The sequence below is a fragment of the Muntiacus reevesi genome, chromosome X (assembly GCF_963930625.1).
Source record: "Muntiacus reevesi chromosome X, mMunRee1.1, whole genome shotgun sequence".
NCBI classification, from domain to species: Eukaryota; Metazoa; Chordata; class Mammalia; order Artiodactyla; family Cervidae; genus Muntiacus; species Muntiacus reevesi.
The window spans coordinates 37,464,697-37,490,225 of record NC_089271.1 but is presented as its reverse complement, the minus strand read 5'-3'; the positions used below and the strand labels follow the sequence as shown (position 1 = coordinate 37,490,225).

The window sequence follows — 25,529 nt, the reverse complement described above, 5'->3', positions numbered from 1 at the left end:
CTCTTAAATGCTGACTTGTTAAGACTGAGTTTGTGAATCAACAGGAAACCCAAAGACCATATGGTCCAGGTCCTGTTTTCTGTGGTGTTTCATGACCAAAAGCCATGCGGGTAACAGGTTCAGAAGGCAGTTGCGGATGTGGGACTGGAGTTCGGGAGGGAGTCTGAGATGTAGGTGAGGGCTGAGGCTAGAAGTGACAGTGAGGGAGGGGTATATCTCAGGAAGTGGAAGCAGACCACACTGGTCAATAGCTTTTACCAGGGGCCAGTGTGGTTGGGCTTTGTGCTCAGCCCAGGGGAGTCTAGCCAGGGACTGGTTCATGCAGGTGGCTGGCTGGAGACTGAACCATCTCTCTGATGTCCTAGAGGCCCAGAAAGTGATGGAAATGGATCAATAGGGTCACAGTGATTTCTGAATTAAAAACTGGGTCTGAACACATTAGAGACACCTGAAATAGGCCTATTACAGAAAAGCAAGGCTCTGCCACTGCTCAAATCATAATAAAGACCACTTTATCAAAATACAGCCTTTTACTAGCTGAAAAACTCACCCCCTTCGAATTCAGCCCAAGCAGTTCCACCTGATACTTACTTCCATTATTCAACAAAGGGTCATGGGAAATTTGCAAACAAGTTATTAGGGACTCTGTATATCCCATTAGGAAATGAGAAAGAATGGGCAGCCCTGAATTGGTTTCACATTTCCTGGATATTATTCTAAAAGATTTTGGACTTTAGGTCTCCACCCTCTTAAACAAATCTCTTAAGGAAGCCCAGAATAATAATAATAAAAAAAAACCCTCCATGTTTATTAGCACATTGAGAAACATTCCATTATATCAGGCAGCTTTTTCTGAGCCTCTTGGCGTGGCTTTTTATTGGTAAGTAATACTATTCCTGTAGATGTTTAAAACAAACAAGTTTTTTATTTACACTAATAGGAAGCATCTCACTCTGACATGTAAAAAGAAGTGAGCAAACCAGAGGTTAAGACTGTCTGGACGTAGTTTGAACCTCTGGTTTCGCCAATGACTCATATTTAAATAGATGGCACATAGGTGAATGCCTGTTAAGAATGGGGGCCAGTACTTACAAGGAGATTTATGTGCTTAGAAATCAGGACCAGCTGCAGTGGCTAAAGTGACAGAAGCTCAATGTTGGGGGGGACTCCCTTTATGCCACGTCTCCTCCATGGAACTCCCAAGTTGATCTCACTCATATTTAAAATCTGCTGGGCCAGTTCACACACAGAAAGGCGAGAGAGGGGCAGGAGTCCCAAACCTTAGCCTCCCTAGCAAGGGCCAACCAACCAAAGGAAAAGCTGTGGGCAGACACCACGTCCCTTACTTCCATTCCTCAGGTGATCTAGGACTGGATCAGTGCTCTGAAAATAGGGATCAAATTCCACGCTAATAAGAAAAGATATGTTAAAAGAAGTTCACGTAGGGTTAACCGTATAAACAAGAGCTACAAGTCTATTATTGATGCGTGTTGACAGACAGTTGGTGCTGACCACGCGTTTATCTTGTTGTATTGTATTGCCCTCTATTGCCTTGTATCTTGTTGTGTTGCCCTGTATTGTTAACTGTGTGTCCATCAAGATTCGAAGGGTCTTATGGGAGGAAATAAGGTCCTTTACCTCCTTTGTCTCCACCAAAGCCTCACCCACATCCTGCGCCTGATTTTCCCAGACAACAGGTCAATCAGACATTCTGTCCCAAGGCCTTGGGAGTCACTGCATGGGAACGAAGCTGGCTAAACTAGTCCTAACAATGATTCCTTAAACACAACCCAGAATGCCAATCTGTGACCGAAGAGCACACGTCTCTCTCAGGATTGTGTTGTTGAGCAGATCTAGCTTTGTGGGAGTTCCTTTTGTTTTTTTTTCAAAAGTGAAAACATTCTTTGCATAATTTCTATATGGAATCATCATCTTTCAAACATCTACACCTATCCATGTGCCTTACGCTGTTGCTGCTGTTGCTAAGTTGCTTCAGTCATGTCCGACTCTGTGCGACCCCAATGACGGCAGCCCATCAAGATTCCCCGTCCCTGGGATTTTCCAGGCAAGAACACTGGAGTGGGTGGCCATTTCCTCCTCCAATGCATGAAAGTGAAAAGTGAAAGTGAAGTCGCTCAGTCGTGTCTGACTCTTAGCGACCCCATGGACTACAGCCTACAAGGCTCCTCCATCCATGGGATTCTCCAGGCAAGAGTACTGGAGTGGGGTGCCATTGCCTTCTCTGCATGTGCCTTATACATACAGGTAAAAAGGAAACAGAAGAAGCTGGAAGTCAGTTGGTGAAGGAATCCCCGAAAGCTTGTGCTCTATCTGGCTATGTGTTGATGGGGGTGTAGGGGGTGGGGTGTTAGAGGGAACTCATGCCTCTTTGCAGGTGAAATTGGATAAGACATCATGCCAGAGGACTTAGTATTAGAAACATCATCTGTGGGAGAAATGTGTGTGTGGTATTCAATAACAAGATTCTTACATCAACGACGGGATGGTGGTGGTCTTTTAGTGGTCCTAACTTCCTCCTGAGATGATTTATGGGGGAAGAAAAAACCCACTCCTATTAGTGATTTAAGTAACTTTCAACATCAAATATCTACACTGCACACACCAAATAAGACACACAGAGAGGGGACTTCCCCTGGTGGTCCAGTGACTAAGACTCCACACTCCCAACACAGGGGGCTGGGGTTCAATCCCTGGCCAGGTAACTAAATGCTGTATGCTGCAACCAAGAGTTCACATGCCACAACGAAGACACAGGCAACCAAATAAATAAATATTTTTTTAAAAAGACACACAGGGAAACTTCAGAAGTGGAGCAGAGCATTGTGGGGGAGGGGAATTAACCTCAGTCATCTCAGAAAAGTACAAAGAAGACACTTTGCCATCTCCAGCAGTATGACTTAGGCTAAGCCACCATCTCTGCTATCTCTCCTTGCCTCCAGCTTTGCCTTCATGCTCCCTTTTCAACCCAGTCGGGGTGATCTGTTCAAACAGAAGTCCTTTACTCAAAACTCCTCCCCTTCCAATTAAAAATAAATTTTTAAAAAATTCAACAACAACAAAATTCTTCCAGACATTCCAGGTTTCAGAACCAACGCCCATGTTCTCAGCCTGGCCAGCAAGGCCCTACTTGACCTGCACCCCTTGATACTCCTCTGACAGGACCGCCACTGGCTTCCCCATGCTTACCACACTTCAGCTCCACAGGCCTCTTTGCGGCCCCCACCACTCCTGACCTGGTTCCTGCCTCTGAGACTTTGAACTTGCTCTTCCCTCTGCCTGGACTTCCAAGATCTCTCATTCAAGTCTCTGCTCCTCGTAGGCCCTTCCCTGATGACTCTTAAAGCGAGAACCCTGGCCTTCCAGCATTCCTCACTTCCTCCTTTCCCGGCTTTATTTTTCTCCACTGTACTTATTTCCTTTGAACACTGATTAATTTACTCTTTTTTTTTTTTTGGTCACACCGCATGGCATGTGGGATCTTAGTTCCCCAACCAGGAACCAAACCCGCACCCCCTGCAGTGGAAGCGTGGAGTCTTAACCACTGGACCTCCAGGGAAGTCCCTTAATTTACTTTCTTAGTCTGTCTCCCCAAAATGAATGCAAGCTCCGTGAGCACTGGGAATTGGGCCCTGTTTTATTCATGTAGCCCCAGAGCCAAAACAAATGCCTGCTCATAGTAGGTGCTCAGTAAATAGTTAAGTGATTGAATGTAGGATGAGAGACAGGTGAGCAAGGGGGAGCTTCGGAGGCCATGAGATGGGTTGGCACTAAGGAAGCCGTGTGGTGGACTTAACTCTTACAAGGCCCGGGCAGTTGCACTGGGATACAATTCAAGTCTTTGGCCCATTGGCTTCTTATCCAGCACATTGCTTCATCCATGTCTGCTTTTGATCACAAGGGGGCCTAAGTGAGAAAGCATGGAATAGTCCCACCTAAATCCATCACCACTAATGGAAACATAAATCAAAGCCTTAACATCCTGTAACCCCATGAGGTCTATAATTGATGGTTGGGAGTCGAAAGAATGAGCAATGCTTATACCAGCAAGATTTCTCTCTCTTTTAAAAAAAAAATGTACTACGGCAGGGGGTGGGACAGACGAGCGCTTACTAGCACGAGGCTAAGTGCTTTAATGCTTTATCTAGCTCAGTCCTCCTAATAACTCTATGAAACTAGCCTGAGGTGGTCACCACCAAGTGGCAGAATAGGTACTCACAGTCCTGGCCCTCAACCATTGCCTTCCCTGCACATCTTCTTAAGCGGCCTGCTTAAGTTTCTTTCTCCCAAACCCTCCACACTTAACAAAGAAAAGCTCACAAACCAGTATCCTGCATCCTGGCACAGAGGCCAGGCTGGATTCTCAACCCTGAGAATTTGGCTGCTACAATTAAAAACTCAAGTCCACAGGCTGGTTTCCAATTTATTTATCTAAAAAATGCTGTCCATTATTTCTCCCATTTCAATCAGGAAAAGCTAAAGAAATGGAAACATGCTCTGTTCCAGCTACAGCTTGATACTTTAAAAATCAGGAGGGGGAAAAAAAAAACCAGATGTGTATATGGGAATGAGCCAGAAAGGTTAACACTCACAAACATCAGATACAAATCTACATGCTGAACAATCTGAAGAATCAGTAAAGCTTGACATGCAAACAGAGAACCATACCATGTTCTGGGGAAAGTTAAGGTACTTTTGGGTTTGGGTTTCCCCCCAGAGAAGAGGAATGAGAGACCATGGCTGAAACACACATGAAGAGAACCACTCTGGAGCTGCGAAGTCATCTGATTTTCAAAGTAGGCGTGACCCAAAGCGATGGGCTGAGTCACCAACTGAGGCAGCGGTATCATATCTGACTGCCCCACAGCCCAGAAGGGGGATGTGATCAGTCCTTCACGAACTAAGGGCACAGTCCAGAAACACACTTAACTGTGTGTACAGGCCTGTGATGAATGGCATTTGCTGAGTAGGTAGTGCAGTGGTAGAAAATCTGCCTGCTAATGCAGGAAACATAGGAGGCATGGGTTTGATCCCTGGGTGGGGAAGATCCCCTGGAGGAGGAGATGGTAACCCATTCAAATCTTCTTGCCTGGGAAATCCCATGGACAGAGGAGCCTGGAGGGCTACATCCATGACGTCACAAAGAGTCGGAAAGGACTGAGCGACTGAGCACACATGCACTGTGACAACTGTAAAGGGTTGTCACATTTACTACTCATCTGTTTTGCAGATAAACAGCAGGCTGTGAACACTGAGGCTCTGAAAGGTTCAGCAATGTGCTCAAAGCCACAAAGCTAAGTGGTACAGGCATGAGTTAAAATCATCTCTGTCCTACCTCAAGGCAGTTTCCCCAACCATCACCATCTCTGCCTCCTGTAGTGGTATGAACAAAGTGGACCACCTTCTAGAGCATGGGTCCTCTTGGCCCAATATTACCCAGTCCTTGGTCCTCCCCTCCAGGTGAATGGGTGATGGAAAGAGAAGCCTGGTTTTCTTTACACTGCCCCAGGTAGGCAGCTGCCCAATATGCTACTGGAGATCAGTGAAGAAATAACTCCAGAAGGAAAGAAGGGATGGAGCCAAAGCAAAAACAACACCCAGGTGTGGATGTGACTGGTGATAGAAGCAAGGTCCGATGCGGTAAAGAGCAATATTGCATAGGAACCTGGAAATGTTAGGTCCATGAATCAAGGCAAATTGGAAGTGGTCAAACAGGAGACGACAAGAGTGAACATCAACATTCTAGGAATCAGCAAACTAAGAAGGACTGGAATGGGTGAATTCAACTCAGATGACCATTATATTTACTACTGTGGGCAGGAATCCCTAAGAAGAAATGGAGTAGCCATCATAGTCAACAAAAGAGTCTGAAATGCAGTACTTGGATGCAATCTCAAAACGACAGAATGATCTCTGTTTGTTTCCAAGGCAAACCAGTGCACCTTAAGAGGGCATGATGAGAAAACTAGCTTTCTGAACCAATTTCCATGAGCTTTTTAGGCAATTTCTAATGTTCAACATACAGGAAATATGGGGAAAGGCAGGGATGGGAAGAGATGGATCTTACAGACTGCCCCTGGGAGCAATGGTCTTCCCCTTTCTTCTTTCTTAGGGCCTGGGCCTCCCTCCCCTAAGTTCCCTACTGAGCATGTTCCAAAGGATGAATGGGGTTGCATTGCAGAAGATTATTGATACACTACTTGTGTGCAACTCAGAATGCATTTTCTGTTGGAAACTGTGTTAGACCTGGTGCCTGTGTTTGCAGGCCAGTCCTCAAAGGTCTCTATTTAAGACAGTAATGGGGAAAGTTAGAGGGAAACAGACTGTTGTCTCCACACAAGGAAGTCCTATGGATGGGAAGCCAGCAGCAAATGCAGAATTGCCTGAAGAGTCATTCTGAGCCTGCCTAGTGCCCTGGAAGCCTTGTGCTTTTCCTGGCTGATTACCTCCCTAGATTTTCATACATGAATGAACAGTACCTGGAGCAACACAGGAACCAGGGCAACCACTTTACCAGACTCCAAGCAACCTTTCCTTCCTTCCTTTTTTTTTTTTTTTTTTTTAAAGAAGTCTTTTTTTGTGTGTGGACCTTTTTTTTTCTTTTCTTTTCTTTTTCGGTGTTAGTTCTAGAAGATCCTGTAGGTCTTCACAGAACCATTCAACTTCAGCTTCTTCAGCATTAGTGGTTGGGGCAGAGACTTGGATTTATTGTGATGTTGAATGGTTTGCCTTGGAAATGAACTGAGATCATCCCAACCATTTTTAAAATCTTTATTGAATTGGTTACAATATTGCTTCTGTTTAATGTTTTGGTTTCTTGGCCGCAAGATATGTGGGATCTCAGTTCCCCAATCAGGGATTGAACCCTCACCCCCAGCATTGGAAAGTGAAGTCTTAACCATTGGACCACCAGGGAAGTCCCACAAAATTTCCTTTGATCTGCCAGCATAAATGCTAGGCCACATACTTCTGTCACATGAAGAGCAAAAGCAATACCTGCTCAGTGAAATGACATCACAACTAACATGAGCTGTGTTCTTTAAAAAGGGGAAATATGCTGGTTGGGGCCCTTGGCTAAGAGGAGACTCTGCCTTGGGCCCGCCGGTGTAATAAACTGCACTCCACTAAAAAAAAAAAAAATAAAAAATAAAAAGGGGAAATGGCAGTTGAAGGAAGGTTTGCTCAATTATTCTAATCGCACCATCTTCCCCAGGCAAACAGGCACTCTCTCCACAATTTCTCAGCCAGGCTTTCCTGGCTGGTTTTCAGCATCAATGAAGCTGGTTTAAAGATAAATGTATAAAAACTACAGAGGAGGCAATCCTCATACTTTTCACATAGAGGCAAAGATTCTTTCAAAAACCTGACATTGAAAGTAAAAAAAAGGTGTCCAATAAAATGTTACTAGTAATGGTGTATTGCATCAGAAATCTTTTCTCTCTAAAATAAATACATAGCTCCTCAGAAGAGCTGTGTGATTAGGACTTAGTTATGTGCAGACAAATACAGCTCCACTATTTACCTGAAGCTCACCCCTGCCTGTCACAGGCTGCTTCTGTGTGCTTGACCCTCCTGCCCCAACATTGCCCAGCCAGGCCCTCCATGCCCTTCAAACACAACTAAATTGCCCTTTGCACCCAGAGGCCTTCCCTGATGCTCCAAGATAGTAATCATTTCCTTAACACGATTAGGATTCACCACCTATATCATATGACTGCCATTTCACTGGGTTGGGCAAAAAGTTCGTTTGGGTTTTCTATACCATGGTAAGAAAAAAAACAAATTTTTTGGCCAACCCAGTACCCTGCACCCTAAGCTTCTGTGAATACCTTCCCACTGGAGATGGGAACCCCTTCCCACTGGAAGGAGGGGTTGTGAGCAGACTACCTGGGTCAGCCTTACTTTAAACACTCTGTGGACCTTGCGGCACCAGAACATTCTGCTGGCGACCAAGTCAACTGCCCCATTTCCAGCCCAACCCCAGATGTGTCCCTCGTGTGTTAGTAACTGTGGCATTGAGCACCTGCTTTCGATGACTAAATGTGATCAGAGAGAGTGTTTTCATAGCACAAGCCTCAAGGAGGACAGATCAACAGGCACCTGACCTTAGGCCCTGAGGTTGCTGAGAGGACCTGGGATGGGTGAGGTGGGTGGGGGTCTGGACAAATAAAAAGGACTGAACACACACTGACAGTCGGATGTGGAACCCGCATCAAATGTTAATGCTTGCCTCCATGTTGTGCTTGCAAACAAACACGACTGCCGTGGGCTCTGGCAAATGAGCCGTTCCAAAAAGTCACCAGGCACCCCAAACTCAGGGGCCACTAATCTAAGTCCCCTATTTCCCTGACAGTCACCATCTACCTTCTTTTGAAAACCAGGCTTCCCATATATGGGAAAAGACTCTTTAAAAAGAGTAGATATATGTATAACTGATTCACTTTGCTATACACCTGAAGTGAACAATAACACTGTACACACGCCAATAAAAATTTAAAAATAAAAAAAAAATTTTAAAGGCTTCCCAGCAAAAAGCAGAGATTCTTCCCCACTGACAGAGTACTGGCTGAAAATGACTGCAAGGAATGTGTAAGGGACGAGATCAGTTGAGGCCCCCATACTCCACATGAGCTAAGGACCAATGACACTCCTTCCTGGGCGCAGGGGAAGCTGTCACACCTTCTATGTTGGCACCCAACGTCAAGAGCCATTGAAGGCTTGGCACACACTGTGAGTGACTGCCTTGCTGCCCGTGTGGGCCAGCAGGCACCATGGGTATATTGTGACCTCTGAGACCAATGGCTATTGTTATTTTTGCTAAACTCTTCTTTCAACTCATCTGACCTTGCATTGTTCAACCAGAAAGTATCACAACCCTGGACTATGAAGTTGCAGAGAAAAGTGTTACCAGCCACTTGGAACAAAAGGGGGGGTTCCTTGAGGATCCTGGGCACCCTAGGGGGGCAGCTCTGGGGACAGGTACCAGGGAGGTACCCTTTTCCTCCTCTAGAAGCAAGCACTCTGACTTGTGCCTCCATTGTACATTTGCCACATTCTTCCCCATGCGTGTAGACTGGGTCTCTCCACACAGTGACAAAAGCCTCCCTTGAGAACACCACCTAATGTGAACATCCAACAGAGATCAAAGGACACTGATTTCAAATCTGTGGAGGAGAGCATGTGAGGGGCCCAGAATCAGGTCAGGTGACCTCTGACACAACCGACTGTGATGGGGGCAAGACCATGGCCCCATGCCTCATCTTATCCGAGACTTTGAACTTGCTTTTCCCTCTGCTTGGACTTCCAAGATCACTCATTCAAGTCTCTGCTCCTCCGTGGGCCCTTCCCTAGTGACTCTTTAAAGTGAGAACCCTGGTCCTCCAGCATTCCTCGCTTCCTTCTTTCCCTGCTTTATTTTTCTCCACTGTACTTATCTCCTTTGAATGGTGCTTACTCTTTTTTTTTTTTTTTTTTTTGTGACCACACCACACAGCATGCAGGATCTTAGTTCCCCAACCAGGAATCAAATCTGCACCCTCTGTGAGCTGGGCAACCCACTGATTGGCCTGGCCTTCCCCTTCCTCAGGGAACAAAGGAGAGGGGCTGCAACACAGTCTACCTTCTTGGCCTCGCTTTAGATGCTCTATAAAGCACCAGGACATTCTGGGGGAAGAAAAACCAAGTCACTGCCTCTTAAGAGGGTGCCATCACCAGCACAAGCCTTTGCCCAAAAGAGGCCCTGGGGTAACCTCAGTCGGGCAGCCAGAACCAGCTTACATGAGCGTTAAGTCCTGACCCCCGAACTGAGGTGCCTGGTGGGGAGAATACACCATTGGCAACTCCCAGGAGGTCAGATGCTGCCCTAAGCTCCTCCCTCAAAATGTGGCTTGGGCCCTTTACCACACCTGAGGCTCACTGCCAAGGGACCTCAAATAAATGAAGACACAACCCTAACGTAACCTGTAGGTTCCAGAACAGACTCCACTCTATGGACTGAAGCCATTCTCTATTAAATCTTGCAATGGGGCTGGCGGAACCCTTTGGACACCCTCACGCCTACACTGCCCCTATCACCACATCGGGTTAAAACCCAACGCTCATCTGACTTGCCAGTTCAGCTGACAGTGGCTTCCACTTCTGCAGCCGGGACTCTACTGACACGAGGATGAGAGCCTGGCTGCTGGGAGAGAAATGGGTAACTGTGGAGAATACTGTATAGGAAAAGGCATCCCGCTATGTCACAATCTGTTAACACAACCATTTGGGAAGATGCAAGAGCCTAAGGATCAAGCACATGCGAAACAAGCACCTTCCAAAGTGCTAGAGGGTATTAATTTTTTAAAATTTAAGTAAATGATACAGTAAAAAAAAAAAAAAAAAAAGGCAAACAAGTCTGAGATTGCACCAGGGACCCCCATTACACCACAGGGATAACATAATATTGGCATCTGTTGATTCTTCAGTCATTTAAATCACAAGAGCCTAAACTAACCTACATTGATAGTGATCATAAGAGTGATTATCCACAGAAGGGATGAGACTAACAGGAGGGGGCACAAGGGGGTGATAGAGGTGATTTTTATCTTGATTGAGATGTATTTTGAGGAAGGACTGCAAAACACAAGGAGAAAAAGAGTAGGGAAAGAAATGGTGTTATATAATCATTAGAGGCAGCAGGAGGAAGAAAATGGCTCTTGGATCTTATGTAAGTAGCAACATTAAAATATCACCTCATGTCTGAAATGTGTTTTGCCATCTCGAAAGTATTTTCATTCAGAAAATTCCACTGAATACTTGTAATAACCCCATGAGGCACACACAATTCACACTGCCATTTGCAAGATGAAGGATCAGGTGCAGAGAGAATTAACTGTTCACCAAAGTCCCATGTTCTGTAAGGGACCAGTTCCGTCACTCAGTCATGTCCAACTCTTTGCGACCCCAAGACAGAACTAAAACCCAATGCCCTGGTTCAGAGGCCAAGTCCTTTTGATTATACCATATTAGTAACTTTTATAAACTAACTTGCCTGACACTTAGTTTAATTCATTTTATTTTGTGTATCTGACTTGGGCCTGAGTTGGTTCTCCAAACGTGAAGTTCCTCTGAAGTGAGTTTATTAACAACATCACCCTAATGTACAGGAATCAGGATTGACAACCTGCTGCCATCTACAGAACTCCATCTGTGCTGAAATCCAGTATCTAGGGCTCTTGAGTAGTCAGACCCTGAGAATAAAGACTCCAAAGCAAAGAGCTAAAATAAAACCTATTTGATGAACACTGCTACAACCATGTCAGTTCATAAACTGTAGTTTCCATCTGTCTTGAAAGTTTCCAAGTGTCCATCTTGTCATTTTTTTATCATGCCATATAATTTTATTCTTTTCTCTTTTCTTTTTTTATATCGAAGTATAATTGATTTACAATATCATGTTAATTTCAGGTGTAAAGTGATTCAGTTTTACATATGGTGGTGGTTTAAGTCGCTAAGTCGTGTCCAACTCTTGTGACCCATGGACTGTAGCCCGCAGGCTCCTCTCTCCATGGGATTTTCCAGGCAAGAATACTGGAGTGGATTGCCATTTCCTTCTTCAGGGGATCTTCTCAACCCAGGGATCAAACCTGGGTCTCCTGCATTGCAAATTCTTTACCTACTGTGCTACCAGGGAAGCCAGTTTTACATAGGTATGTGTATATATATATACACACACACACATACACACACACACACAGAGACATATATATATGCTTCTTTTCAGATTCTTTTCCTTTATAGGTTATCACAAAATATTGAGTATACTTTCCTGTGCTTCAAGGTAGGTTCATGTCGGTTATCCATTTGATATATAGTAGTGTGTGTACGTCAATCCCAACACTTTGTCATCTTAATAGCATGCAAGCAGTGGTGGTCAGGAACTGAGCCACTGTGTTTTACATTTCCTGTAGCCCCCACTATGGCACCCTACTTACAGCACCCACTGAAGAAATGCCTGTTCTATCAATAGATTTGGTATCTTTTCGAAATTAACAGTGTTAAAAACAGAATCTTGTGACACAAAATTCTGTATCACAGAAATGTACTTCAGTAAAACTCAGGACAAATTTACTATGATGGTTTGTGTGTTAATTGTGTGTGTCCTCTCCTTTTAATCCAGGTGGGAGAATAATTGACAGAGTATAACCAAAGGACTCTAGCTGGTAAAATCAACCTGTCAAAATTTGTGTGTTAGAACAGCAGTGAGGATAATTTTTCAAATGTTTGCATTTCTAGCTGAGCATCATCAGAAGAAAAGCTCTAGTCAGGACAGCCCTTTCCAAACTTCAATGCCTATCTTTTCCTCGGAGCATCTTAATTCTCTCTGAAGGGCAGATGGCTTTGGGGTTGAGTTTTATTTAAGACACAAATCAGTTTTGTTCTTTCTAAGTGGAGCACATGGGAATGTAAGTGACCCTAGTAAAGAACCCTGAGTTGCAACAACCTGCTTTCCCATGGGTACCAATCTCTGGCAACGAATATTCTGGAAGTAAAGAGCAAGGATGTTGCAATGGTGCCAGGTCACTTGCTCTCTCTGAAAGGTGAAATTTTTAAAATCGAGTAACACCCCATTCAAATTGCACTCGAATGCAATATTTAAAATTTACAGACATTTCAGTCCATAGGAATGCAAATAATTATAGCATATAAATCACATCATTATGTGCTTAAACTGTGAAGCCACTGGAGCATCTGATCTTTTAAAATTATACTCCTTTTGGCAAGCACCAAAAAGCTCACGCCCTCCTTTAAGACAATCTGGAATTTCAAAAACTCTTCCAAGCAATGGTAAGTGTGAACTCCTTTTCTCCAGCTACACTCATCATTCTCGTCTGGTTTCTGATATCTCTGGTTGAGGACTCCTATTTTACACACATGCATCCCTTCCCAATCCTTCCACTTAAAGCCACTGCCTCCTTAGGGAAAGAGTAAAAACAAATGCATGCTCAGTCGCTCAGTCGTGTCTGATTCTTTGTGACTCCATGAACTGTAGCCCACCAGGCTCCTCTGTCCATGGAATTTCTCAGGCAAGAATACTGAAATGGGTTGCCATTTCCTTCTCCAGGGGAATCTTCCCAACCCAGGCATTGAACCCATGTCTCTTGCATCTCCTGCTTTGGCAGGAGGGTTCTTACCAACTGTACCACTTGGGAAGCCCAAAAACAAATGCCATCTTCACAAAACCACACAGCTCTACATGTTAATTTCTATGAGCCAGCTGGTCACATCAAATTTACTAATAAGATCCATAGCCACGTTCCATTCTCCACAAAATTGTGGGGCTTTTCCTTTCATTAGTGAACATGCAATACAAATGCTATTAGAGCAAAAGCTCTATGGTCCTGTATCTATATTTTTTGCCAGAAGACTTTCCCCAAAGCTTTACAGGCTTCATTTGAAAACGTACCACCGATGGCCAGATGAATGACCAATAGTTATAAGCTGCATGAGCTGTTCGTGAATTTTGGAGACTAATCAATCCCTTATTGGTCATATCGTTTGCAGATATTTTCTCCCATTCTGTGGGCTGTCTTTTCATTTTGTTTATGGTACCCTTTGCTGTGCAAAAGGTGTTGGGTTTAATTAGGTCTCATTTGTTTGTTTTTACTCCCATTACTCTGGGAGATAGATCAAAAAAGATAATTGTTGTGATTTATGTCAGAGAGTTTTCTGCCGAGATGTGGTACACATAACACAATGGAATATTATTCAGTCATTATATGAATGAAATGATGCCACTGGAAGCAACATGGATGGACTTAGAGACTGTTATACTGAGTGAAGTAAGTCAAACAAAGAGAAATATCATATATCACCTGTATGCAGAATTTATTGAAAATGATACAAATGAATTTATTTATAAAACACACACAGACTCACAGGCTTAGAGAACTAACTTATGGTTATGGGAGGGGGCAGGCAGGGTAAAAGGATAGTTAGGGAGTTTGGGACTGACACGTACACACTGCTATATTTAAAATGGATAACCAACAAGGACCTACTGTATAGCACAGGGGACTCTGCTCAGTGTTATGTAACAACCTAAATGGGAAAAGAATATGAAAAAGAATAGATGTATATGTATAACTGAGTCACTTTACCGTACACCTGAAACTAACACAACATTGTTAATCAACTATACTTCATTACAAAAAAGATTTTAATTAAAAAATAATTTTAAAGTCCATAGTTTTAAGTCCATTTGGCTAATAAAAAGTCTGAAACTTGTCAGTTCAGTAACTCGCTGCCAGGTGACAGACACACAGTACTCTAAGTTGAACAAAAATTGGGCAGACACCAAAAAACACAACCCTACACTTCACATGTACAATGGCTCTATTATTTCATAAGGTTGATGAGTGGCTGAAACAGACAATATGGCTAATGTACTCAGCAGCCATTCACGCCTGATAAGTAGGAAATATTAAACAAAAATCACATCTATTCCATTGTTATTCTATTAATATTGATCTTCTTAACTCTTTCAAATATTTCCGCAGCCATGAATGCTACCAAGAACCTGGACTGCCTAAAATCCTTTTATGTTTCAAATTGCCTCTTGGAAGAGTCTTTCATTCTGTTAAGCATCTAGATAGCTTTGAATCCAGAAGTCTGCTCTGGCTTTTAGGGGAAAAAAAATATGGTTTTTGCAGCTAGAGAATACCCATCTCCTCATTTTCTGCATGGCCAAATTTCTGCCTTCTCGAGAACAGACTTGTTTTCATTCAATTTCAAATCTGTGCTAACAAGTTGTTTTAACCTGAGCTCTTGGAACAGGCACAGGGTCTGGAAGCTCCTTCCACAGCAGGTCTGCTTGGGATTCTTCTGCAGGGATCCTGGTCAAGGGGGGTTGGATTTGACCAGGCAGCAATGGGCTTCTAGGGCAGCAGGACTAAAAGTTCCTAAAAGAACCAGCATCTCAAGAGATGCCACACATCAGGGGAGCAATGAGCTGCCAGAGCGGATTCAACCTGGGATTGTCAGAGGATGAGTGCAGATGAGTGGGGTGGTTTCACTACAAACACTTGAGGTCAGGATGTTTCCTAGCCCTCTGCCCCCCGGATACCACATTAGAAGTCACCTATGTCAGCAGGGAAGGAGTGAGAGGCTGAGGGTAGTGGTGGCCATGAGAACAGGCTCAGGGGCAGCTTTCCTGGGTTAGAATAATCATCATGTCTACACCACTTACCATCTGAGAGATTTGTTTCAAGTTACCCAAGAGTGTGGCAAGTTACCTGTGAGGTGAGGGGTGATAGTACCTCCTTGACTGCACTGATGGGAGAATTGAGTTAAGATGTATAAAGTACTTGATGTACTTACCTGCTGCATCAGAAGCTTTCAATCGATGTGAGCCATTAACTTCATCAACATCATCACCTACTCTAACTCCCACAATTTGATAAATGAGAAGACTGAGGCCCAGAGAACCAAAATGTTTGCCCAAGATCACACAGCCAGTTAGAGACTGACAGCAAAAAACAAAACCCAGAGCCAAGACTAGAATCCAAGTCATTCATCAATCCATCCAGACACCTTCAAACTGTCCCCTTTAAAGGCCTCTAAACAATTTCGTTTACAGAAGTGGGTGTAAGAGAGTTTCTGGAGAACATGGGTAGATTTATCAGGACTGTGTATAGTGATAATATTTCATTTACTCTGAAATTAAAAAATCATCAAGAAATTGCAAATGTCACAAATTAAAATATCAGGACTGTGTACAGTGATACAATTTCATTTACTCTGAAATTAAAAATTCATTAAAAATTGAAAACATCACAAATGTGAAAAGGATTACCATATGTAAATAGGTGGCCAGCGGGAGTCTGATATATGACACAAGGAGCCCAAAACCGGTGCCCTGTGATAACCAGGAGGGATGGGGTGGGGAGGCAGGTGGGAGGGGTCACATGTATACCTATGGCTGATTCATGCTGATGTATGGCAGAGGCCATCACAATATTGTAAAGTAATTATCTTCCAATTAAATTAATAAATTTTTTAAAAAGACACATTGAATTAGTGAAAACCAAGCTATGGGCATACTGTAGAAAGATTTCTTTTGATGTCAGTGTGATTTCTTCCCATTCCCAATCACTGTCCTGCAGTCACAGAAGGTTGTAAAAAGAGATTATATATCTCAGAATCCAAGTCATTATATATCGTGTCCCACTCTTTGCAACCCCATGGACTGTAGCCTGCCAGGCTCCTCTGTCCATGGAAATTGCCAGGCAAGGATACTGGAGTTCCCTTCTCTAGGGGATCTTCCCAACCCACAGATTGAACCCAAGTCTCCCGCATTGCAGGTGGATTCTTTACCATCTGAGCGACCAAGAAAGCCCAGGGTATCACAGAGCACCACCAGAGCAACAGTGCTGCTGCTTCTTAATCTCAAGGTCAGAAGCATCAGAGTTTCTCAGCAAAATGATCCCCTAAACAGGTGACTCAGAATAATTTTAACCTATGCGTCACCCTATGGAATCCAAATCTCTCTCCTGTGCATAGTTTACTGAGGTCAGCACAGTCTGAGAAGGAGCAGGGGGTAGTCTGGGCTCCACTCATTTTATCACACCCACTGGAGGCATCCATCCTACACCAAGAGCAAAATTCATACCACTGGAGTGAGAGAAGTGTGGAGCATTCCTGGGATACTGTGAACTCTGGCAAGTTACCTCATTGGTCTTTTATAGCAAAGATACCAAGCAGCCTCTGCCCTTACTTCTAATCTTTCATTCATTACCAGGAAAGCAAAACTGGCTTAAATTCCCAATTTTCCCTCCTTAACCTGTGCTTTGTCTTCTTGTCACCAAGTTCTTTCCTCTCACACCCAACCTCCTTCCCAACAATTTTCCTTTCCTTAGTAAAATTGGGGAAACTCAAGTTTATTTTAGGCTACATCTCAATTCCAAAGATGTCACAAAGAGTCAGACACAACTGAGCGACTGAACTGAACATCCCAATTCCACGTTTTAGCATGAAGTCCTTTCTCCTGAGACTTAGCAACCAACCACGTGGCTGGAAATGTCCCTCACTTGCGATCTTTTTTGTATATTCTTTTGTATTTGTTTGAGCCAACAGCCTCAACTCTATACCTTGGCTCATACACTCTCTGCAACCGGAAAAGCACTCCTTCCTGCCTATCAATATTCTAGCCATCCTTTAAAGCCCAACTTGGGTCATAATTTCTCCTAGGGTTTAAATCCCCTACATTTAAATCTGACATTTAAGTTCTAGGGAGCTGCCCTGTTTTCACCCTCACAGAGTTATTAGCCAGGGCTGCATACCATGTCCAACCAAGTCAGGGCACACAGTGGGGAATCCTTAATACTTCTCTTCAACAGGCCCTAGAGAGTGGGGGGAGTGGTTTCCTGGGGCCCCCAGGACTGACACAACAGCCAGCTGACCCACTTGGGGCTGGGGCAATCCATTACCTCTTGAGGGGCCTGCAGCATACCCAATCCTGACATGTCCTCTGCCTCATGATAAGACTCAAACCACGGCAACATGAAAAGCGGTGGGTTGTTGTTTTGGGGGGTTTTTTGCATCACTCAACTGTCACAATGTCACTTCCCAGGTGGTGCTAGTGGTAAAGAATCTGCCTGCCAATTCGGGAGAGGCAAGAGAGGTGGGTTCCACCCCTCTGTGGGGAAGATCCCCTGGAGGAGGGCACAGCAACCCACTCCAGTATTCTTGTCTAGAGAAACCCATGGGCAGAGGAGCCTGGTGGGCTACGGTCCATGGGGTTGCAAAGAGTTGGACACGACTGAAGCGACTTAGCATGCATGCACGTGATGCCCTAATGTGTGACCTTGGGCAAAGCCCGCCATCTCTCATGTGTCAGTTGGGGATCACAGACTTAGCTCATGGAGGGATAGTCAGGATGACGTGAAATACAGGCTCACAGGCTTGGGACCCTACCTAAAAGCTAGAAAGTGCTCAAGAAAGGTACTGCTCACTGTTGTGACTTAACCTCCAGAGCCGAGTCTGTCTCAACTCTCAGGCAGATCTTCTGCTTAATGTAATTTGAGAAGCATGAGGTGGGATCCTGCTCTAATCTTTCCTTCCCAGATAAATGTCAGAGTCCCTGAAATGTCACTTTAAAAGGCATATTTCATAGTTAAATTTTGGCATTAAGGGAGAAAAAAATACCCTTAACAGGCAATAAAACAGCAATTCATCTCAAAGTGCAAGTGATTTGATCAAGTCAGCCTTGGCAAGGGGGTGGAGAGAGCTTGTTCAGGAGAGACTCGCTGAAAGAGTCTCTCTCTTATCCCACACAGAAAATTCCAGGGCTTCTCCCTGAACAACAAATGCTGCGGACAAAGAACTTTGGGGATAGGGGGGTATGCGTGTGTGTGCAGTGCTCAGTCATGTCTGACTCTTTGCGACCCGAGAAGTCTGCTAGGCTCCTCTGTCCACAGGATTCTCCAGGCAAGAATACTGTTGTGGGTAGCCATTCACTTCTCCAGGGGATCTTCCTGACCCAGGGATCGAACCCAGGTCTTCTGCATTGCAGGCAGACTTTTCCTCTGGGCCACCTGGGAAGCCCAGGGGAAGGTGGGCCTGGAGTCAAGCCAGCTTTATCAGATTGGGGCCGATGTACCCTTGCGCACCACCTCACGGAGCCAGCTTCCATCACTCTAAAAACAGTGACAAGATGTGATCTTGGGAATGGCCCATTTGTTCCCATATTTTGTTTTTAATGCTGCTTATGAGTTTTCAAAGGTGGGTGGGGGGAAGCCAGAAGGAGCAGAAACACATTGAATGTGGAGCCAGCACAGAGCAGGGGCTCAAGAAATTACAGCTTTCCTTACCTTACAAAGAAAGCTCTCTAGACATCCAATCCTGGTAAACCGAGTTTCAATTACCTTTTAGACTTTCAAAATGCAAAGAAAATCCAGTTTTGATACTGGCATATTTAAACCTACTTCTATTTTTCCTGCCTTCCTCCCCATTCCCTTTCAAAACTCATGAAGGTATGTTAACAGCAAAAAGTGGACCAGATCTGTTCATTTTTGCCTAGGTATATATTTTTTTTAAAAAACTCCAGTACAGCTGAAGTTTCTAAAAGAATTGGTCTGACAAATACAATCAGAAAATCAATGATTGTCATATAAAATCACTTCATAGTGATTCCTGTGAGGTGAAATATTCTCATCCCTCAAGAACAAGAATCATGTGAGAGGAATTGAGAGGTTGGGATTAGTATATACATACTATTGATACCATGAATATAATAGATAAGTAATGAGAACATGAGGGGCTTCTCTGGTGGCTCAGATGGTAAAGAATCTGCCTGCAATGCAGGAGACCTGGGTTCAATCCCTGGGCCAGGAAGATCCCCCGGAGAAGAGAATGACTACCCACAGTATTCTTGCCTGGACAGAGGAGCCTAGTGGGCTAGGCTCACATGGAGTCACAAAGGGTCAGACATGACTGAGCGTGAGCACAATGAGAACCTACTATATAGCACAAGGACCTCTACTCAGCATTCTGTAGTCACCTAAATAGGAGGGGAATTCAAAAAATAGGCGATATAGGCATGCATATAGCTGATTCATTTTTCTGTATAGCAGAAACTAACATTGTAAAGCAACTATGCTCCAATAAAAATTAAAAAAAAAAAAAACAGATCACCAGCCCAGGCTGGATACAGGAGACAAGTGCTCAGGCCTGGGGCACTGGGAAGACCCAGAGGAATCGGGTGGAGAGGGAGGAGGGAGGGGGGATCGGGATGGGGAATACGTGTAAATCCATGGCTGATTCATGTCAATGTATGACAAAAACCACTACAATATTGTAAAGTAATTAGCCTCCAACTAATAAAAATAAATGGAAAAAAAGGAAACACAAGGATCATTGCTCAGAGATGAAGGAAAGGTGGAGCCTGAACTTGAAATTGCCAAAGCAGGCCCCACTGAGGAGGAGGAGGAAAGTGGGTACTTCCTCACTGAAACCAAAGCAGCAGCCAGAGAACCATCCACTGAGAACTGCATTGTAAGAGCAGGTACTACGTCTGACAACAGTAAGTCAAACATGCAGCAGAATGTGCCATGCCACGAGAAGGACAAACCCATGCCCCTGTGGGTACAGAGATCAGGAAATTGCTTCACAACAGTTAACATTCAGGCTGGTGCCTGCCAGATGGAATAGATTCTGACAGCAAGGGATAAGCAGGAGAGAACATTCCAGACAGAAGGGACTATACAATCAGTATAAAGAGGCCACCCTGCTCCCCATGGCATGTGAGTGCTGGCTTAATGTGCTGGGCTTCCTGCTCTGGCACTCAGGCGTGCAACCTTGGATGTTACTCAATTTCTCTAACACCCAGTTTTCTTTTTCCTCAAAGGGGGATGATGACAGCCACCAAGGAGGGTTGTTAAGCGGATCAGATGAGATAATATGAACTAAGTCACTTAGGCCCATGCCTAACAATCAACACCCAAGCAACTGCAACTGCCACTGTTCTCATTTTATTCTCCTTCTAAAGACTAAACAAATATGTCTTTGAGGATACTTTCTAGATGTGGCTCAGAGGAGCTTGCTAGAACAATTCCTTACCTATGTTCTGGGTCAGAGGCCCAGGGCATTGTACCACTCCCACTAGGAAGGCCCCGCCTATCACACCGTGAACACCAAAGGCTCCAAGACCTGCCCTTTCCCCAGAGAAGGTCCCGGCCTGCTGCCCACTTTACCCTCCTCCTGGGTTCTAGGGAGAAGCGCCAATGAACCAAAGTGCTTACAGTGTTGTGTTGGGGCCCAGTTTTCTTATTAACTGAGAATTAATAGAAAAACCAATGTGTTGTAACTCATAAAAAATATCTTAAGTTCATGAGTATATCTTTCGCCTCAGAGAGTATAGTGTGGCCACGATTTAATCTGTCTTTGATGATTTAAGACCTAGCAGTGCCCCAGGTTATATAACTAAGACTGGTTCTGCACAGTGGAGGTTTTGCAGGATAGAAGCTAGGCCAAAGTGTTAGTTGCCCAGTTATGTCCAATTCTTTGCAACTGTATGGACTATAGCCCACCAAGACTTCTCTGTCCATGGAATTCTCCAGACAAGAATACTGGAGTGGGTTGTCAATTCCTTCTCCAGGGGATCTTCGCAACCCAGAGATCGAACCCGGGTCTCCTGCATTTCAGGCAGATTCTTTACCATCTGAGCCACCAGGCACTCTGTTTATGGGAATGGGAGACAATTTGAGATTCATCTCACAGTCAAGGGCTTCAGACTTGACCATGATCAATCTATGTAAGAAATAAGATTTATATCGAAACCCTGTATATACAATGTAAATGAGGGTTTCTCAAAACAATGCTTACCCTTGCTCTGAGCATGTATCCTAGTGTTTTCTATTCTACTGAAAAACTTTTTTATAAGTAGCACCCCTTGTACCCCAGAGGGCATCCTGCCCTCTGTGTTTTTAGAGAGTGCACCACATAGACTTAAGGACAAAAATCCATACAATTTCAATCAAAAACTAGAAGATCAGAGGCTGCAGCATTTTGCCAGAACTGGGGAGTGAGAGAGGAGAGAGATTCAGCTCCCAAGGGTGCTCAGTTCTAGAGAGCTGCCCTGTTTTCGCCCTCACAGAGTTATTAGCCAGGGCCCTACGCCATGTCCAGCCAAGTGGGGACACAGTGCGGAATCCTCAATACTTTTCTTCAACAGGCTCTAGAGAGTGGGGGGAGTGGTTTCCTGGGGGGGGGGGGGGTGTCCAGCACCGATGTAACAGCCAGCTGGCCCACTTGGGGCTGGGGCAATCCATTACCTCTTGAGGGGCTTGCAGCATACCCTAATCTTAACATGTCCTCTGCCTCACAATAAGCCCCAAACCACAGCAACATGTAAAGCTTTTTTTTTTTTTTTTGCATCACTCAACTGTCACAAATGTGTGTGGGAACCCCAAACACAGCAGAGGATCTTCTCCACAAAGAAGCATCTCTCAGTGAAGAGCCTACTGTGCCGCGGGCCCCCTGTGTGGCCCAGTCCACCATCCAGGGAAAATCAGCTGCTCGCAACTAGACAAAATCATTGGCAGCCATCAACGCTGGCACAATGCCACGTGCTCATGGCGAGATTTCCTATCAGCAGGGCCTTGCTCTCCTGTGGGGAAAGATGGCAGCGCTTCAAGAGGCAACCAGGAAGGAAAATCTGAGCTCAGTGTCCTCAACCATAACAATCATAAAGCAGTGCGTGAAGGAAAACAAGCTCTACTGAACTGGGCCACCCTAGGGACTCAGAATGGAAACAAGGCAATGCCTGTCATGATGTTTCTAAGTCCAGGACCAAAGGTGCAAGATTACATATCTCTTAGATACAGACACTGCCTTGAACATGCAAAATGGAAGCCAACTGGGGAAATCTTGCTACTGCTACTGCTAAGTCACTTCAGTCGTGTCCAACTCTGTGCGACCCCACCCCTGGGATTCTCCAGGCAAGAACACTGGAGTGGGTTGCCCTTTCCTTCTCCAATGCATAAAAGCGAAAAGTGAAAGTGAAGTTGCTCAGTCATGTCTGACTCTTCGTGACCCCATGGACTGCAGCCCACCAGGCTCCTCCGTCCATGGGATTTTCCAGGCAAGAGTACTGGAGTGGGGTGCCATTGCCTTCTCCAGGGGAAATCTTAGTGGAAGCAAATATGTGCCATAGTGTATGAGGTTTAAAGCCACATCAGAGTAAGTGGATTCACGGGAACTCATGGGTCATAGGAATTAAAAACTGCACTTTGGGGTTTTTTTGTTTGCTTGTTTGTTTTAGTTGAAGTATAAGAGACTTACAAGCACTTTTGGAATTTGACAGGAAGGAAATCTGCCCATTAGGATACCCAAAGGCCAGTTGGCAGGATAAAGCAGCAGTAAGCTGAAATCACAGCCAGAACACAGGAACTCCCAGTGTGGCCAGCTAAGGAAAATCCTCTCAGAAAGTCAGGATGCAACAATGATGTTGAGTTATGAAGGGGTAATTTCTTACAGGCACACGCTTTGTGACAGCTTGGCAATGTGCCCTGGTATGTTTCTACAATAGGACAATAGTCTGATGAGAGAAGGAATGGGGGAAAAAAATCCCTGCCTGGCCCTCATCCTGACTGTTGGTCACAAGCGGGTACAAGGCCTGGGAGATCCCTGGCCTGGCGCATTCCAGCAGGTACCTCAGCATTGACTTCAATATTGGTGTCATCAATGGCCTTGGGGCTAGAGTTTCATCTTTTTCCACATTGTTCTACTGTCTCTGTGTTAATTCTCATCCAAACACAACCTTGGAGATTAGCCTAGTGGTCTCACTGATCCTAAGTGTGTTAAGACATTTGACTGGGAACAGCGACAACTCTTTGGAACAGAGTTTAATCTGCAATGTTAAATGTTTCTCTACCAGGAAAGGGTGAATAATAGCTATTCACTCAGAGTACTGGTTATGAAACAATTTGAGCAAGGGGAAAAGAAAACAAAAAAGAAACGGCTTCTGTCTTATGGTTAAGTGGCTTGACTTATTCAAGTGTGAAGAGGGCAGATATTCTTAGCTATCCTAATCAACAGCAAGAGGGTTTTGCACTATTTGGCTCAAATGTGGCCTGTCTGAGGCTAGAGTACAATCTGTAGAAGTTGTGAAAACTAACCTCCTAATTAGCAAATGTGTACACAATAGTAGGGCTTCCCTGGTGGCTCAGTGGTAAAGGATCTGCCTGCCAATGCAGAAGACATGGGTTTGATTCCTGGGTCAGGAAGATCCCCTGAAGGAAACGGCAACCCACTCCAGTATTCTTGCTAGGAAAGCCCACGGACAGAGGAGGCTGGCAGGCTACATTCCATGGAGTTGCAAAGAGTTGGTCACAACTGAATGACTAAACACATGGGTACGCACGCACACACACACATTAGTGGAGCTTTCAGCAAGGAATTTTCAAAGTTTTACCTGGAAAAGACTAACTGAATCCTTGACCAGAAATAGGAAGCTTGGCAGTGAAATTTGTGGTGGTACTAGTCAACATCTAAGGTCTGTATAGCCCCTCTCTGGAGTTTGCAATGGGGGAGTCACACACTCTCTACCTCAGTTTCCTTTTCTGTTAAATTACTATCTAAAAAGGTAGTATAATGCAAGGTTCTACAAAGGATTAAATGAGATGACACAGTGTGGAGCATACAGTAAGTTTTCAACAAACATTATCAGTATCACTTTTCTCAAGGTTTCCTAAGCCTGCTTTATTTTTCTTCTCTTTCTGGCAAGGACATTTCTAAAAGTGAAATATCATTAATTTTCATCAATAAAGGATGGGAAGTGGTGTCAGTTTCACAAGTGATTTAACCAGAGACCTACACCATCTTTCTCAGGGAAATGGAAATAATTCAGAAGCAACATCTTTTTCTGACATTGCCTCTGCCCCTAAAAGTCATGCCAAAATTCAACAAAATTTAACAGAAGAGATGGTCCACAACAGTTTACTTTCTTTAAAGGTGCCTCTGCCGGAAAATCCTTCCTCCACTCAAGTTTGAGTACAAAATTCAAAGTAGGTCTTGGGGCATGTTTCCTTTAAAATTAATCTAAAATTGGGACCTCCTTAGTGGTCCAGTGGTTAAGATGCTGCACATCCAATAAAGAGGGCACAGGTTCGATCCCTGGTCAGGGAACTAAGATCCTGCATGCTGCATGGCATTACCAAGTAAAAATAAAATAAATAAAATTAACCTCAAATCTATTTCATTGACTAATTAGCTCTTTTCCAAACTTTGGGGTTCAGGGTAAAGATGTCTTTTATTTTTGTAGTGGGAAATCATAAATCATAGTAGGTTGCCATTTCCTCCTTCAGGAGATCTTCCTGACCCAGGGATCGACCCTGAGTCTCCTGCATTGAAGGCAGATTCTGTAATGCTTAAGCCATCGAGGAAGCCCCAGAAATCATAGAAGGACCCTCTGTGGAAGGTTGCTATCAAACCAGGAGGATCAGAGAGGGCAGTAATAGAAGCTGCATGGAATCCAGTCAGCAGATATCAAAGTTCCAGGACCAGACCGTGACCCCTGCCTGCATGTTCACGGTGAAGTCAGAACCAGGGCTATGGCCATGCCTGCTGGACCACACCCTGCTTCTCTTGTGGCCTTTGTCTGAGTTAAGTGTCCTCACCTTTGTTCAAGTGAGCAGAAGGGCTCACTTCCCAGAACCCTCCTGACCACAGCTTCTTATCAGCTTATATGACAGGCAGCTGAGGGTTAGCAGCATCAGACAGCTGACACTCAAGTGCTAGTTTTTACACCTCTGAGTCTCATTTTTGTGATGTCGCTGGCCTCTCTCACAAGGCACCAAGAGGCTGCAAAGAAGTTTTATGAGGACCCTCTGGATACTGTAAAGAGCTGTGTCAATAAATGTGAGGCCCCTCATGAAGGAAAGAGGGCAAGAAGGCAAAAACTCTGGATGCTGAGAATAAAGTCCCCAAGCAGACAGAGGAATTAGGAATGCTGCTATCATGGAGACTCTCTCCTG

General features: G+C 44.5%; 1 protein-coding gene across 1 annotated transcript in view; it reads right to left on the bottom strand.

Annotated features, from left to right (window-relative positions):
* The window catches only part of TSPAN7 (tetraspanin 7), a 127,517-nt gene that overhangs the window by 30,797 nt on the left and 71,191 nt on the right, over positions 1-25,529 (bottom strand). The window lies entirely within an intron of this gene.